Source organism: Leucopleurus acutus, assembly GCF_964270905.1.
Source record: "Leucopleurus acutus genome assembly, chromosome: 8".
In the NCBI taxonomy this organism is placed as follows: domain Eukaryota; kingdom Metazoa; phylum Chordata; class Mammalia; order Artiodactyla; family Delphinidae; genus Leucopleurus; species Leucopleurus acutus.
In genome coordinates, this window is record NC_139151.1 from 96,764,816 (window position 1) to 96,783,327 (window position 18,512).

At 41.6% G+C, this 18,512-nt stretch overlaps 1 protein-coding gene across 3 annotated transcripts in view; it reads right to left on the reverse strand.

Moving 5' to 3' along the window:
* CELF1 (CUGBP Elav-like family member 1) overlaps positions 1 to 17,129 on the reverse strand; it is a 70,792-nt gene extending 53,663 nt beyond the window's left edge. For 2 of the 3 annotated variants that reach the window (XM_082845504.1, XM_082845505.1), the window contains exon 1: positions 16,994 to 17,129. The gene's annotated coding sequence lies outside the window, so the exon portion shown is untranslated. Of the gene's footprint in view, positions 1 to 16,824; positions 16,869 to 16,993 lie in introns of those variants that run through there. The other variant, XM_082845507.1, reaches the window with a different exon arrangement.
* Positions 17,130 to 18,512: the final 1,383 nt, after the last annotated feature.

Genomic DNA, 18,512 nt, shown 5'->3' on the forward strand with positions numbered 1-18,512 from the left:
TAAAATATTTGATTACCTTAATTACCCTGGCTGCACAACAAGAAGTGCTAGTGGTCATGAAATTCCAGAATATTAAAAACTCAGCCACATTTTCATTATAGCATTCTCTACTGTGTTGAAGTCAAGACAGCAAAAGACTGCCAACAGCATTTCCACTTTAACTTTCTGGTAAGACAGAAAGAAAAATTAACATTGGAGCCAAATTCTCCATTTTTAAATATGGTAAATTCTTCGAGGAAAAAGTATCTGTGGGTATAAGAAACTGAAAACATTTCTGTATACCTTATTAGAAAATATGCATTTATGCTTTGCTTAAAAGGTATAAAAAAAAACACCTCAAGCTAATAATCTTAAATGTTTACCTGTTACTACCTTTTAAGCAGTTAGGAAAGAAGAAAAGTGAAATAAAAGCTGAAGCACTTACTGAAGGGACATTAAATGACTGGCATATTGAGCAACAATGACATCCAAGAAACGGACCTTAAAAAAAATTCTTTTTTTGTACGTGTAATTAATAATTACCAAAATAATGTTGGTTTTGAATCCAAAACTCATTTCTGTGTAAATGAACCTACTCTAAACAATGACAAAAACAGTCACAAATGCACCATAAAAAATACAAAATAGCTTGCCTATCTGGCTTTTGATTTTATTTTTTAAATATTTTGAGGCCTCTTTGATACTCTTTAGCTCACCATCATCTCATCTTATTAGGCACGCTATAAAATACTTGAAGCTGAATATAGCATTTATCATCCTTCCCTCTCAGCTGTTAAAGGACTAGCTTGTTCCAAATATGGCATTATCTTTTCAAAGTTCTAGAGTTTAGGCATGACATAATTCTTCTAACGAATTATCTGCCTTGTCATGACTGACAAGCATGACTTAAACGGAGATAAACAGGCTAATGAAAAACATTCCGGTCTGATTTTCAATTGCTAATTTATAAGGGGAGAAAAATAAAGCTTATAGCTTTAAAATGGGAAAGCCATGTAAAACTATCTTCTCTTTGAAGTCAGGCAGTGGGGTTTTTGCTAACTAGATAGGTAACCCCCACCTGAGGGAAGAGGCAGAGGGCACCTGCCCAGGATGCTGTAGAAGGGATTCCTCCACTGGGTAGAAAATTCCCCTGCATGACCTCTAAGGTCTTTTCCTAACCTCAGAAACTGATACTTGGTTTCTGAAAAGTAGAGGCATGGCAAATGTGATGTGTGGGCAGAGACAGCAGAACCGTCCTGGAAAATGAGAAGATCTGGGATGGCATCCTGCTTCTGCTTCTATGTGAACTTAAGTAACACATTTCACTTCCCTCATTTGGAAAATGAAAGGTTTAGAGAAGAAAATGAAGGTCCTAACATTTGGAGCCTATGGCTTCTTCCTATGCCTGCCTTGGCCACCCACCACCTTCCCACTACTGCACCTTACCATAATTAGGCAGCTTTTTAAAGCATCTAATTAATGGAACACAGAAACTTTAACTTTCTATTTCTGGCTTGTTGCAAATGTGCAACAGCATTTTACCAAGGAGTAGTTAATGCCACACAGTTCTTGATATACTGGCTTTTCTTTGAACCCCAGTGACAGTTACACAGTGACAAGTTGTAAGCAAGGAGGTTGTTACCATGGGGACCCACGAGGATTCCTGGGGGTGGATCCAGCAGGCTTTTTTTTCTTTTGGTCAGAGCATTTTTTTAATTTTTGGCTGCGTTGGGTCTTTGTTGCTGTGCGCGGGCTTTCTCTAGTTGCAGCGAGTGGGGGCTACTCTTCGTTGCGGTGCACGGGCTTCTCATTGCGATGGCTTCTCTTGTTGCAGAGCATGGGCTCTAGGCGCCTGGGCTTCAGGAGTTGTGGCTCGTGGGCTCTAGGGCACAGGCTCAGTAGTTGTGGCGCATGGGTTTATTTGCTCCGCGGCATGTGGGATCTTCGCGGACCAGGGCTCGAACCCATGTCCCCTGAATTGGCAGGAGGATTCTTAACCATTGCGCCACCAGGGAAGCCCGGTCAGAGCATTTTTTGATGGTCTGGATCTAGCAATCCAGAAAGCCTGATCTAATTTTTCTTCAGCAAGCTGCCTTCAAGAAATATAGCAGGTCCAAAAGGGTTATTTTTAAGTAGTTTCCCAATCCCAGCACCACAATCTATAACCCACATTAGTTCAGTAGTTTGCAAGCTTAAAAAAAAAAAAAAAAAGGACTTGTAAATGCATCACACAGAGGCTATTAAACAAAAATGGCATATGATAAAAACAATATAATAAACCTGGTGTCTTTCCATGATTATTTCCCATATAGTATACAATTCTGAAGAAATATTAACTGTTTTAGTGACTCTCTTGCAAGAGTTAAATGTATTCAAGTTTTAATCTCCCTATTCATAAAAACAATTAAATAAATACAGCTCAATAAAGTTTCAGTGACCTACGTATGCTTCCATATCTTTCCAGATCATGATACAGCATAAATTATATTCAGTATTTTCCTATCAAGACTTCAAAGTTCTCCAAAGCAAGTTTCTACTCAAGAAATTTCAGCTTCCCTACATGATTATGTCAGAAACATATCACACAAAATAATTATAATAAATAAAACTGATTATAAAATAAATCACACTGATTAGACCAGAACAGAGTTTAAATTGCAAGTCTTGCCTCCAAAATTGCTGTGTATGGACAAAGGGGATGTAATTCAGGGAGATGAACTGTCACTCCCAGCTAAATGTGTGCTGGCGCTCAGCTCCCCTGAGACCCATTCTGTTAGAAGATACCTTAAGAAAACAGATCATTTACAAGTCTAATCTGTGGATCTGGTTTGTTAAGAGAAGTGGAGCAGTCAGAATTCAAAAGAAAACATTCCTCTATGTCTTACTTAGCCCAGAGCAAAGTTACACCAGACAAATTAACATTAATAAATAAAAATAGAACTTGATTTCACAGTAATAATCTAAAACTTCAGCTTTCCTAGGCCTGATAACAACAATAACTTGAGAGCTAGAAAGCAGCTGGAACAAAGCTCAAGAAGTGTCTCTGTGCTCATAAAAATCTTCCCCTGATCTCAAACTAATAATTACTGAAAACCCTAAATATAAATGCCACTAAGATAAAACGTGTTGAAACCAGATTCATAACCGTACTATAAAAGTAAAACACAAATTCACAAGTCTAAAGAGAAAAAAAAATGGACCTAAGGAGACAAGATATACTGTCAGCTAAAGGTAAACAACAGACATCAAGATATTCCACAGAGGGACTTCCCTGGTGGCGCAGTGGTTAAGAATCCGCCTGCCAACGCAGGGGACACAGGTTCGAGCCCTGGTCCGGGAAGATCCCACATGCCGTGGAGCAACTAAACCCATGCGCCACCACTACTGAGCTGCGCTCTAGAGCCCGCGAGCCACAACTACTGAAGCTCATGCACCTAGAACCTGTGCTCCACAACAAGAGAAGCCACTGCAATGAGAAGCCCTCGCACCTCAAAGAAGAGTAGCCCCCCTCGCGGCAACTAGAGAAAGCCCTCGTGAAGCATCGAAGACCCAACACAGCCAAAAATAAACAAACAGACAAACAGATAGATAAATAGATAAAAAAAAAAAGAGAGCGAGAAACTTCTCCTTCCAAAGCAGGGGCTGCATGTTCTATTCCTAACTCTGGTTGGGGAGCTAAGATCCCACATGCCTCAAGGCCAAAAAAACAAAACAGAAGCAATATTGTAACAAATTCAATGAAAACTTTAAAATTGGTCCACATCAAAAAAAAGATATTCCATAGAAATATTGTATCTGGTTTTCATATATTTACTCACCTAAGCTTTCCTGTAGCAGGTCCCAAAGAGTTATTTTTAAGTAGTTTTCCAATCCCATCACCACAATCTATAACCCAAATTAGTTCAGTAAAGAAGTTTGCAAGCTTAAAAAAAAAAAATTGGACTTGTAAATGCATGCACACGCTATTAAACAAAAACGGCATATGATAAAAATCATAATGATATAATAAATATGGTGTCTTTTCATGATTATTTCCCATAAACTTTAAATAGGAAGTGCAGAGGACAAGCCCCGAGCATAGTTTTGTCACTTTAGTTTAATATTAGACAATCTAAGAGACTCAGGGCACAGGACATGAGAAGAGGCAAACTCTTGGGTGCTTTATTTGTTTTTACTACTGGTTTACAATTTCCTTGATTTTATTTTTAAATGCATGTCTTGGCCCAGAAAAGCAAGAGAGCACAGACTGCCAGTAGTATCAGATTCTCCTTTTCTTATTTTCTGGAGCTACAGAAAACAGAGCCAGAATCAGGGTTGTCTAGGAGCCTTCTGATTTTGTCCAGGCAATATACAATATGAGGTTTTAAGATACATGAAGGCTTTTATAGTCCAAATCTTAGCCAACTTAATGTCTTTGAATGGAAAGCTGCTTACATTTTATTCCCCAGAAAACTCCTTGGAGCTTTAAAGTACTGATTATTTTCAAAAGACAATGATTTGAAGAAATGGATTCACAGAATTTCAATTTTAAAAGTTTTCTTCCTATTCCTAGTCCTTAGTACTGAACTGTCTCAAAACAAAAAATTAAGTGCCACTCAACATATAGTACTCAACAAATATTTATCAATTACTTACTTTGTGCAAGGGCCCCATACCAGTAAACACTGTGGACTGTAAAAACATATAACTTCTTCCATGAACAGCCCTTGGGTCAATACTATACACACACTACAGTACAGTACAAAGGCATAACATTGTTTAGGTTTATTTTCTCAACAATTTGACCTCCCATGTAAAATAACGACTTCCAGCTTTTTCTACCCTGCAAATCTATTCCTTCCTAGTAGTATACAAATCCACATTTCTTTTTAATTCCTGTTTTAATATTACAGAGAAATTTTACATTTCTCTGGAATACAGTCTTTCAACTTAACAGAAACCAAATGATCACAAGAAGAAAAAAAATCAAATTAGAAGCATTAAACTGTCCTTCTCAGAGCTTCCCTCTCTCCCTCATTAACATTTCTCAAAGAGAAAAACACCACTGTGATGCTCCTATTACAGATCATTCATGAAGTTACTAACTGAGCTGAGAGCAGACAGACTCCATCAACTGGGCACACAGCCATTCACCATTACCCTTTGTTTAAAGTCTCAACTGCCGTTCAACCCACATTATTGTGTTCCACTCAAGTCCATCAACTTTTTTTTAAGAGGAAACAATCAGGAAACAGGCAAATGTGCTACTTTAGAAATGAAGAAAGGACCTAATTCACATGCCTCACAAAATTCTTTATAAATGATGGCTCGCTTTAAATTTCCTACCTGAAATAGTATTATTACTTTATTATCAGTCTTACATGCCTAAAAATAACTAGTTGTACACAGATAATCATTAGAAACTTGTTTTAAAAAAAACCCAACCCTCATTCTTGAGCTGGTAAAGCACCAGAGAGAAGCACTCTGTGCACCAAAAGGGAGAACACAGATGAATGTCTACACTACAGATGGAGAAGCCAAAACCCCAAGCAGCCTAAGCCTGAGGGTGAGGAGGCTGCTGGGGGAAAAGGGCAATCTTCCAAAGAGCCATGATCCCAGGCTTGACTGTTCTAAAATTCAAATCAATTTAAGAAATGTTGGGCAGAGTTCTGCACTAAGCATTTTATTAAAAGCTCTTTTGGTTTTAATTAAGAGAACGTCCTCCAAACTAGCTTAAGCAAAAAAAAAAAAAAAAAAAAAATGGCATTAATTGAAAAGATACTGGAGTATCTCATGGAACCCAAAGGCAGAAAGTACAGCAGGGCCACACCTGCAAAGCCTTTCTGCACCCAGGCTTCTATTCTGCATGTGCTTCTAGTCTGCCTCTCTCTCCAGAGCTACATTTCTCATCAATGCTTCTTCCTGGATAAATGTACTTAATTCTCCCTCCCTGCAGACTGACCTTCACTGCTTCCACATGTATTAAGCCTGAACTTGGCTGTGCCCCAGGATCTGAGTCTATATGTTTCAAGTTCTCTGAATAGAGGTGATCTGTTTGTTCCCTAAAGACACGATTCTCAGTTCCAATCTCAAATACCTAGAAGAAACTGATGTGCCCAGCTTGGGCCATGGCCCACTGAACTGTTACAAGAAGGGCTAGATCACAGAGTATAATTAGGGTAGGGACTGCATGCCTGACTCCTTAAAAGATATATAATACACTAAATAAGCAATAAGGCAATCTCCATCCTCAAGAAAACCTTAAAATCTCACTGAAATGAAAAAAAAATCTTAACACTAAATAACATCCTATGATACAGTATTAGAATGAATGGACATGAAAAGCTTCATGACAAAGATTAGCTAGGCACTAAATGACAAACAGAAATTGAACCATGAGCAGGGAAGGGCTGAAGAACACAAAATGCAATGCCTGCTCCTCTTGCTCTGGCCATAAATCTAAGAATTATGGACCTAAGGAATACATAGTCTTTTTACCACATAAACAGCTTCCAGTGAAATATCCTAGTTGGAAGCCTGCTATAAGGTTTAAAATGACTATATAACCACAAAGCAGTACTGTTTCAATGTGCAAGAATAACCAGCTCGCTGATGAATGTCAGTCATACATTTTCAAGGTGCTTGTCACCACCACCCTGACTTCCTTTCACTCCCTGGACCCCCTAAGACTCTTGATCAGACAGCAGCGTTCAGAATCAGGCAGGCAGCCAGCAGGGACAGCAAAGGTGTTTCTCCCTGGTAATAGCCTACCCAACCTAGCATGGTTAAGTTAGCAACATCATGCAGACAACTCATGCAAGAGAGAAACACCAGCTAAACTATGTAATAGTAGGTGGGGGGGGGGGCTGGACTGGAGCAGAAAAGAATGTTTCCCACACACAAAAGCTACAAGCACAAAAAAACTGGGAAAAGCCTACAGTAAATTATCTGTACAAAACAGAAACTAGCAAAAACTGAACAGATGTCCAAATAATACTGGGTTAAAAAAGACAGTCTACTCACAGTAGACAATTAGTTACCCCACATTATCACCAAAATATCACACATTCCCACAGACTCTGCAAGAGCTTGCTTCAATCTCACAGGAAACAAAAAGGTAAAAAGAACAATGAGAAAGTGGTGACAGTTTCTAATTTAGTGATTCCTTTGCTAAAAAGTAGCAATGTTATGTAAATGAAAACTACTGACCTAACAAAATTAAAAGTATAACACTATAAAATTAAACGGCTTTAGAACCAAAAATCTTCATTTTGTATAATCCCCAAACTAAAGACGTTTCCCAATTTGGGAACATAATTTCAGTGGAGTTTCAACATGGCGGGGGAGGGGGGGCGGGGGGGGGCGGGAGTGATTTTAACTCCATTGTCAAAGCTGAACATAGCTATGGAGGTCATAAAGTTAGTGAACAGTTCTTTCTAAAGCTACACTCCTAACCTATGAACACATCCCCAAAGTAGCATATTAAAATCAATTAAGTGAGATCTCACTGCAGCCTCTAAACCAGAACTCACCATTCCTCTTCATATTTGCTGCCAAATTTTCTAAGTGGAGGAAAAGAAAAATCAAAACGTTACAATCCATAAGCTGTTCTGAAAGTGAGTCCATTTCTTGTAAAGCGGGGAAAAGGTTGGCTGACTGAGGGTCACATCAGAACTTCACAAAGCTCTAAGAGTTAAAATGCTTTAAATCATTTATTAAGATATTTTATACTCAGTCTCCCCTAACTAGGCTTTCTTATCTCTTGAGCACAAAGTCTAATTTTAATGTAACTTTTATGAATTTCATGTTCTCTGTATAAAAATGTAAAAACAATGGCAAGTATGAAGAAAAAAAAGTTGCTCATGCCCCAATGCTCAGAGAAAATTTTGGTATTTATCCTTCTAGCCTGTGAGATAACGTTTTTAGAAGAATTAAAGATTTCCTTAGCAGAAAGAATGTGTTAATAAGTCAATGTGCAGTTTATGATGAATATAAAACATTCTTGAAATTTTTTACAGGTCTGGAACTCAAAGAAGTTAAAAATAAACAAATTTATGCTCGTGGCTTCCATAGCATAGCAGAGGTTAAAAAAGTAACTACAGAACACAGGAATTCCCTGGCGGTCCACTGGTTAAGACTTGGCGCTTTCACTGCAGCGGGCCCGGTTCGAACCCTGGCTGGGGAGCTAATATCCCGCAAGCTGCGTGGTGAGGCCAAAAGAAACCAAACCAAAATAAAAAGAACCCTACAGAACAGCTATGCTGATTAATTCTGTAAGGAAACCAGTACTTCAAGGAGATTCTAAAGCCAATTTCATGACAAGGACAAGTTACAATTACAAAGATCTCATCAAGAAAACTGTCTTTATCAAATTATAAAGCTCAGATAAAGATTCTTGATACAATATAGTTTACAAAGCAAATAGCTAAAACTGATTAACTCTTTCATCTACATTACAACTCTAAATATTAGAGCCCACCCTCTCTCCAAGCCTAAAACTAGTTACCTATAACTAGGAGGAGACCTAGGTATCCCTACAGCAAATCCAATAATACATTCATCTGTATTTTTCAGTTTCCTATGAACATCGAAGACTCCCTATCAACAAACTCCCACGTGAAGTGTAGACAGTGAAGATGAAATCTAGGAAACCACATTACCTGAGCATTCCACAGGGATCAACGAGCTTAAAGGTTCTATGGGAAAGGACACTCTTCATAGCAAAACAATTCAGATGCACGAACTGGACTTCAGGAAACAATCTTATCCCTAAGCCACAATGGACAAAGGAAAATGCAAAACAAAATACACCTAAAAGGGGAAAGGAAAGGAACACTGACAGTAGCTACTGTCTATGTATGGCACTGCTACTCATTTTAACAGTGTCTCTGATTTGGTTGAACTGCATTACTGACCCAAGAGATAAGTAGCAGGCCCATTTTTACGGATGAAAAAAGGAAATAGCATTATCAACACTGTGCCTGGCACTATTCAGTGCCTAGCTTAAGTTATCTCAATTAATTCTCACATTACATTCCAAGTTGGTTATCTCCATTTTAAAGATGGGAAAAAAGACTCAGAAATGTTAAGGTCACTCAGTGATATTACCAATTTTTAAGACCAAAGGTTGGAGCTGTCAAACTTACCCTCCCAAGCAATGCCTATAAACCCCAGTCAAGTCACATCATTCTTTCAAACCACAGGTTTCAAAACAATTTTAAGAACTCGAAAATCCTAGAATCAACTCTCAATTATGGGAAGACTAATTCTGTAGGTTTTGTTCAAAATTTCTTGTTTTGGAATATAGCCAATATTTAATAATAACTATAAATGGGGTATAACCTTTAAAAAATTGTGAACCACTATGCTGTACACCTGAAACTTATATAATTTTGTGAATCAACTATACCCCAATAAAAAAATTAGCATAAAAATTTTTCTTGTTTCTATTTTACTTGCTCTTTGACCATTTCAGAATGCCACAGCACAGTGTGCAGGTAAATACAGGATTATATTAATAGCAACCAACTAGCAGAATCTGTGTAAGTTCCACTCAGAAAGCCTACATAGAAAGTTAATTCTTGTTTCAGACGTATAGTGAGGGGCTTCCCTGGTGGCGCAGTGGTTGAGAGTCTGCCTGCCGATGCAGGGAACGCGGGTTCGTGGCTAGGCCCGTGAGCCATGGCCGCTGAGCCTGCGTGTCCGGAGTCTGTGCTCTGCAACGGGAGAGGCCACAACAGTGAGAGGCCCGCGTACCGCAAAAAAAAAAAAAAGTATAGTGAAATACTTGAACTTCCATGATACATTCTACTTTTAATTACCAAAAATAATCAAGAATCAAGGAATAATTCTGGACAAAAGAATGGTTCACGTTGTTTGAAAAAGAGGTATACAGGGACTTCCCTGGTGGCGCAGTGGTTAAGAATCCGCCTGCCAATGCAGGGGACACGGGTTCGATCCCTGATCCAGGAAGATCTCACATGCCGCGGAGCAACTACACCTGTGTACCACAACTACTGAAGCCTGCGCACCACAATGAGAGAAGCCACCTCACCACAACGAGAAGCCCATGCAACCGCAACAAAGAGTAGCTCCCACTCGCCGCAACTAGAGAAAGCCTGCATGCAGCAACGAAAACCCAACGTAGCAAAAAAAAAAAAAAAGAAAGAAAGAGAGGTATATAAATCCTCCCTAACACTAAAATAAAATCCCATGTGCTAAGTACTGTGAGGCCTGTAATACAGTAAGTCCCCTACGTACGAACCTTCAAGTTGCGAACTTTCAAAGATGCAAACGTGCCCCTGTATGCCAGCTGTTGTACTCTACCACTGTACTCTTCAAGGTGCTGTACTGAAAGATTAAAAATGTTCTTTGTGTTTGTTTTTTATGCATTGTGTGAAAAGTATTATAAACCTATTACAGTACAGTACTGTATAGCCGATTGTGTTAGCTGGGTACCTAGGGTAACTTTGTTAGACTTACGACCAGACTGGACTTACGAATACGCTCTCAGAATGGAACTCGTTCGTATGTAGGGAATTTACTATACTTGTTTGGGACAAAAGGGTTAACCAAATAAAACTTTCAGTTCATCCCATGTCCCAAGGATTAATATTAAACTCCCTTTATTACTTACTGGGGAGGAAAATGGGAGTTGGAGGCTAGGTCCAAAAAGCAAAGAGAAGAAAAGTAGACAATCAAGCAGCTCAAAATCAGTTATGAACCTCCAAAAAATTAAGTAAAAGCTCACCTTAAGAAGATAGCCTTGAGGGGCTTCCCTGGTGGCGCAGTAGTTGAGAATCCGCCTGCCAATGCAGGGGACACGGGTTCAATCCCTGGTCCGGGAAGATCCCACATGCCCGAAGCAACTAGGCCTATGTGCCACAACTACTGAGCCCATGTGCTGCAACTACTAAAGCCCACGTGCCTAGAGCCCGTGCTCCCCAAGAGAAGCCCACGCACCACAATGAAGAGTAGCCTCCGCTCGCCCCAACTAGAGAAAACCCACGTGCAGCAACAAAGACCCAACACAGCCAAAAGTAAATAAATAAAATAAATAAATTTATAAAAAAAAAAAGAGAAGAAAGCCTTTCATGCATGAGAATACTCTGAATATACTGAAACAAACTGGGAGGCTTATGATAACCTTCAAAATGCTCTTACCCTCAAAGTATTCGTTATTAATTCTAAGCAGGCCATTAAATGCCAGGTTTATAAACTTTATACAATATGGAATACCTGGATATCATTCCACCCCTCTAACAAAAAATATATTAATTATACAGCAAAAGCTGTATAATACTCATATATTAATTAGACAGCAAAAGCAGAAACTTGCCTATACCTTCTCTTTATGTGACACTTCTTCCGTACATAATCTGTATTTTGAAAATGACTAGAAATTATCATTAGATTAGAAATTAGAAATGATGCTGTTAACCGTGATCTGCGTTACTGTTACATACTTTTTTTTTTTTTTTTTTTGCAGTACGTGGGCCTCTCACTGTTGTGGCCTATCCCGTTGCGGAGCACAGGCTCCGGACACGCAGGCTCAGCGGCCATGGCTCACGGGCCTAGCCGCTCCGCGGCATGTGGGATCTTCCCAGACCAGGGCACGAACCCGCGTCCCCTGCATCAGCAGGCAGACTTTCAACCACTGCGCCACCAGGGAAGCCCTGTTACATACTTTTAAGCACACTGATACGTTTGAATTTTTCCAGAGATTTGAGCATGTCAGTGGACATCCCCCAGTAATTGGCAATCCACATGAAGAGCATGAATTCTAAACCAATTCAAGAGCCTTTATGGAGCACCAAGAGAGGGCAAGATACCAAGATGAAAGAGTCATCCCTGACCTCAATAAGGAGAGAAATTCAACCACAAAAAGGAACGAAGTCCTGATACGTGCCACACGTGGACAAACCTTGAAAACACTAAGTTTTTCACTAAGTGAAATATGCCAGACACAAAAGGACAAATATGATTCCAATTACATGAAATATCCAGAATAGGCAAATTCACAGGACAGACAGCAGACCAGAGGTTACCAGGGGCTAGGAGGAGGGAGCAATGGATGGTTATTACTTAATGGTTACAGAGTTTCTGTTTGGGGTGAAGAAAACTTCAATTTTCCAAACAGAGGAGTGGTGATGACTACACAACACTGTGAACATACTTAATGACACTGAATTGTACTTTTTTTTTTTTGTACTCTTAAAAATGGTTAAAATGGGGGAGTTCCTTGGTGGCCTCGTGGTTAGGATTCCAGGCTTTCACTGTCGTGGCCCGGGTTCAATCCCTGGTTGGAGGAACTGAGATCCTGCAAGCCGAGCAGCATGGCACAGCCAAACAAACAAACAATAAAAAGGGTTAAAATGACCTTAACCTAAAACTATAAAACTCCTAGAAGCTTAACAGAGTATAAGCTTCAGGGCACTGGACTAAGCAGTGGTTTCTTGGATAAGGCACCAAAAGCAAAAACAGACAAAGGAGACTCCATCAAACTTAAAATTCTGTACATCAAAGGACACAACAGAGTGAAATGGCATGGGAGAAACTATGTGTAAATCATATATATCTATTAAGGGGTTAATATTCAGAATATTTAAAGTACCACAACTCACAACAACGACAACAACAAAAATCTGATTTTTAAAAATGGGCAAAGGGGGCTTCCCTGGTGGTGCTAAGAATCCGCCTGCCAATGCAGGGGTCACAGGTTCGAGCCCTGGTCCAGGAAGATTCCACATGCCGCTGAGCAACTAAGCTCGTGCGCCACAACTACTGAGCCTGTGCTCTAGAGCCTGCAAGCCACAACTACTGAGCCCACGTACCACAATTACTGAAGCCCGTACACCTAGAGGCCATGCTCCGCAACAAGAGAAGCCACCGCAATGAAAAGCCCGCGCACTGCAACAAAGAGTAGCCCCCGCTCACCGCAACTAGAGAAAGCCGGTGCACAGCAGCAAAGACCCAATGCAGCCCCCCCCCCAAAAAATTAAAAATGGGCAAAAGACTTCTATAGGCTTTTCTGCAAAGCTGACATACAAATGGCCATCAGGCATATGAAAAAATGTTCAACATCGTTAGTCAGAGAAATGCAGATCAAAACCACGAGAGATCACCTCACACCCATTAGGACCGTTACTATTAAAGAAGAAGAAAAGGGAATTCCATGGCAGTCCAGTGGTTAGGACTCCGAGTTTCCACTGCAGGGGGTATGGGTTTGATCCCTGGTTGGGGAACAAAGATCCTGCATGTCACGTGGCGCGGCCAAAAAAAAAAACAGAAGAAACAAACAAAACGAATGTTGGTGAGGATGCGGAGATATTAGAATCCTTGTGCACTGTTGGTGGTGTTGTGAAATAGTAGGATCATTATGGAAAACAGTATGGAGGTTCCTCAAAAAATTAAAAATAGAACCACCATATGATCCATCAATTCACTTCTGAATATTATCCAAAAGAACTGAAAGAAGGGGGACTTCCTTGGTGGTCCAGCAGTTAAGACTCCACGCTTCCAATGCAGAGGGGCCCGGGTTCGATCCCTGGTCAGGGAACTAGATCCCACATGCATGCCGCAACTAAAGATCCGCACACTGCAACTAAGACCTGGAGCAGCCTAATTAAACACTAAAAAAAAAAGAAAGAAGAATTGAAAGAAGGGTCTCAAAGAGATATCTGCACACCCATATTCATAGCAGCACTAGTCACAATGGTCAAAAGGTACAAACAACTTGTGTTCATCAACAGATAAATGGATAAACAAAATGTGGTATATACATACAACAGAATATTATTCAGCCTTTTAAAGGAAAGAAATCCTGTCACATGCTACAACATGGATGAACCTTAAAGATACAGTAAGTGAAATGAGCCAGTCACAAAAAGCCGAATACTGTTGTGAATCCACTCATACCTGAAAGTAGTCAAATTCATAGAAGCAGTAAGTAGAATGGTAGTTATGAGAGGCTGGGGTGGGAGGAAGGAGAAAATGGGAGTCGTTTAATGGGTATAGAGTTTCAGATTTAGAAGATGAAAAGGTTCTGGAGATCTGTTTCCCATTAATATGAATGTACTTAATGCTACAAAACTATACACTCAAAAATAATTAAGATGCTAAATTTTAGGTTATGTGTTTTTTACATTAAAAAATGTAAATATTAAAAAATGGTTAAAATAGAAAATTGTTATATATATTTTACCACAATTTTTTAAAATTAATAATGCAATATACCAAAAACCGTTGAAGTGCATGGTATGTGAATTATATCTCAATAAAGCTGTTAAAAAAAAAAGGCAGAGGACACAGAGTTTCACCAAATCCAGTGAGCTTCACTCACTGGTTTACAGAAAACAGAGCAATCTGTTGGAAGTACCCAAAGCCTTGAGCAGAGGAGCCTATGCTCCTACTTCCTCCAACTTCTTCACCCTGGCCTCCAGGTGACAGCTCTTCTCTTTCCCTTTCCAAGGCACACCACCACCACCTTGTAACTTTCCAGTTCCTTATTACATCTGGCCTCACAGGAAAATTAAGTTAAAGAAGCTGCAGTGGCAGTCACAGGAGGGGGCATGGAATTCACGACTCACACTCCACGTTTAGCAGCAGAGCCCAAATATTTAAAAAAAAAAAAAAAATCACACAGTAGACATACAATAAACGTTAGGTCTCTGCCCTTCCTCTCCTCTTCTTCAAGCCCAGCATGTTTAAAACAGCAAATTCTCTGCTCCCATGCTGGGATATCCACTGGCCTAACTCATATGTGCTGGAGCTTAAACACAGGGCATCATTTAAAATGTGGTTGTCAATGCCTATCACCTACTACTAAACTTAAAAACATATCACAAAACTGTAACTAGGATAAGCGTATTTTGTTAAAATAATAAACATTTCTACAGCATATAAAAAGGATAATAAGATAAAGACCACAAATATTAACAATCACCTCTGAGTGGTGGGACTAAAGGTGAGTTTCTCTCTTTTTTCTGGCTTATCTGCATTTTTAATAATGAATCTGTTACTTCTGTAATAACAAAAATAACTGGAAATCTTCAGAAAAATAAATCATTCTGGCTCAAAATTTCACTACCTCTTATACTACAGACACTTTCACACATTACTGCACTGAAGCTGAATTGGCACCATGTGAAACAGACACGATTTCCTCCATTTCGCAGATGAGAATGAGCTGAGGCTCAAAACAGTGACTTGGTCAAAGTTTTATAGCCAGTAACAGACCAAGGATTACAATTCAGGCCTTCAACTCCAAGCCTGGGGCCCTTTCCATTCCATCACATCTTAAAGGGCAATTTGCATTATTTTTCATGATATTGTATTAAAAAAAAACAAAAACAAAAAAAACCCTATGTTGAAACTGTTTTAAGTGCACCTGCTACATAATCTTGGGCAAATAACCTTGGGAGCCTCAGTTTCCTCATCTGAAAAGTGAAGTGGTTGGAAAAGATATTCTATCTCTCCAGCTAATCTAGCCTCACCAGCTAATGGATTTTAAGTCTAGATACCATCTGAGGAGAAAATAACCCCGTGGGCAAAAATGAAAGGTTGGAGAGAAGTTGAGGCCTATGCTCTGGGCCAAGGGCCATTCTTAATGGAAACAGGTGGTGGACAGTCAAGACGAAAGAACCGCTGGGGAAACCATAAACTTCCAGGTTAAAACAACAGCTGAAAGTTCCTGCTTCGCTTTCCTAACAGCAACGCTTCAATCCTGGCTAACTCATGATTAGAAACCACATACTGTAAGTAAAGCTAGAAGAATATAAAAACACGAGGGGAGGGGAGGGACCTGTAGCAATAGTTTATGCACGCTATGGTAACTGGATGATTTTCCAAGTGGACTCATTAATGTTAAAACAGAAAAATCCTTGGTGGTTCTCAGAGACGACTCTTCCTCAGCAAGAATTTAAGGAGAAACTGAAAACTGCGTACCACTCTGAGAGATGCCACACTTGTGGAAAAGAGCCAACCCAACACTTGTGGAAAAGGGCCAACCCAACACTTGTGGAAAAGGTGAAAGAATGAAATTAAAACCTCTTCGATCTACAGAGAATCAAAGAAAGCGAAGAGACCTTTCTTAAGGGTGAAGTTCCTGTAAACGATTCATCGGGTACCTGTTACCTCTTACACTGCAGACATTATAAAGCACTCCACACTACCGGACACTATTACACAGCCTTCTCCCTCGAAGGTAATAAAACTGCAGCATTAACTTTGCTGGCGAGAAAAAGATTCCATTTTGCTAAAGCAGGCTCCGACCAAAATCGCACCACCTTCCCCTCAACTATGGGGACGAGCGTAAACCAAGGAGAAGCTACTTAAGAGCCAGTGCAACCGTCTTAGAGAATTAAAACAACATCCTGCTCCGAGGACCACAACCAAGACACCAGCGGCTTTAAATCCAAAACCAGGTCCTTAGCGAAAAAAGCTCCTCACCGTGCTCTCCGCGTTCCCGGGTGCGAGAATCCAGCCCCGCTACTAGGCCATAACCGGTGAGCACCTGACGTGGGGGGGAGGGCGAGCCAAGGCCCTAGCGGATGTGGGACGAGGAAAGGGGGGCTCTCGAAGCTCCTGAGGAGAAGCGCAGCCCTCCAGAGGCGGGGGTCCTGGGGACCCCCCCCAAGGGTAAGCACCAAGAACACGTGGGGCGACAGGAGCAGGGAAGGGGTGTCCGGAGCAGGCAGCCTGTGTCTGGCACGGCGGCCGGAAAAAGGAGGACGGAGCTATCCCTGGGCAGAGAACGGAGCCCTCAGAGCCCGGAGAATGAAGGCAAAGGGCGCGGGGAGAGGAGCAAGGCCACGAGGAGGGCGGGTCTCCCTGGGCGCGGCGGGACGCGGGTAGGAGATCGCTGACCTGCCTCCGAGGCGCGGGGAACCAGGAACGGGCGCGCCCAAAGGGCCCTGTGACCCGCGGCCGCCCGGACCGGACCCGCCCCGCGGCGCCTCCCTCCTGCCCCTTTCCCTCCCTCGCTCCCTCGCTCCCTCCCACCCGCGGCCCGTTATCCCGCGGCCGCCGCACTCACCAGCGGCTGCACCTGAGCCCGCCGCTGCCTCAGCTGCTGCCTGCGCCTTCGCAGCCGCCGCCGCCGCCGCCTCACTGCTGAGGCCGAGTCCCGTGGGAGCCTCCGCGTCCCGCCGCCGCCGCCGCCGCCGCTGCCGCCCGAGCAGAACACCCCAAAATGGCGGCACTTCCGGCACCTACCACCGGCGGGGAGGGCCGACAAGGAGGGGGAGGGCGGCTTGAGGGAACGTACCACCGTGGTGCGGCCGGCAGCGCCGATCTGAGCGGAGCAATGCTCAGGGGCGGGTCGAGCGCCCGGCGCTACAGCGCCCTCTCGGGCTGGGGAGTGGAGAAGCAGCTCCGCAGGAGCCCCCGGGGCCTCGGGCGGAACCCTCAGCTCAAGGAGCGGCAAGGGCACATCTCTTTGTCTCGGAGCTCTGCTGGAGGAAGACCCCCGGCCTGAGACCCTGAAGTTCTCGGCTCTCCACAGGAGTTCTGGATGAACTAGTGGGCAAGGATCTCTACTTGGCACTGAATATGCGCATAATAAAATATTAGATGGATGAATGAATGAGTGAATGGGATGGTGCTTCGCCAGCGCTGGGCACATGACACACCCTCCTTTCTACCCCAGCAGATAAGCAACAGGATCCAGGCCTTCCTTCTCTGCTGAGATGTGGAATGTAAGTGTATTGCAAGCTTTCAGAGTTAGGGGAATGCTTTCTAGCAGCAATGATCAGCTGTGTGAACTCACAACCTTGCAAAAATCCTTGCAGCGCCCGGAAGCTCATAAGGGTTCTGTTAAAAGACTGATGTTCCAGCCCTAACCTGCTTCTCCCCCGACTAAAAAAAAAAAAAAAAAAATTCAATAACCCAAGTTAGGTCCCTGAAGACCTCCTTCAGAGTGACCCAGGAATCCCAGGATCTAGGTGGATGCAAACAGTACAGTAGTTCATTCGTTCGTTTAAAAGGTCATTTATTCCACAAGTTCTACACCTTGTGGGACAGTAAAATGCAGATAGAGAAAGGAAACTTACTTCAGGGACCTTTTGGCCCCAAACATACAAATAACTCATGGGTTTGCAAATGATTTCTCTGTAACATCTGGCTTCCCAGAGCAAATAGTTCTTCTACCCACAAATACTGATTATACCCAACCTTACCACAAAACAATAAGTGGACTCCCAAGCAGAAGCCTCAAAGGCTTTCCCATGTATTGGAAGCATCTCTTTCCCCCGTGGGGGGAAAAAAACACTAACCACAGTGTTTCTGGTACCATATAAATCTGAACAATTAGCCCCTAAATTGTACACTATCATATTCCTTAGTTGTACGGTGTAGTTTATCATTTTATATACATTTGTAATATTGATATATGATCTTGTTCTTGTTAATAGTTTTATGTGTAATTTACTGAAAACATCTTACATTTATAGACCATTATAGCTTATAGAATGTTGTCACATACATTACCACAATTAATTTTATATTTGTCTCCCAGCTGCTGTAGATGGTAGAAACCTTTTTTTTTTTTTTTTTTT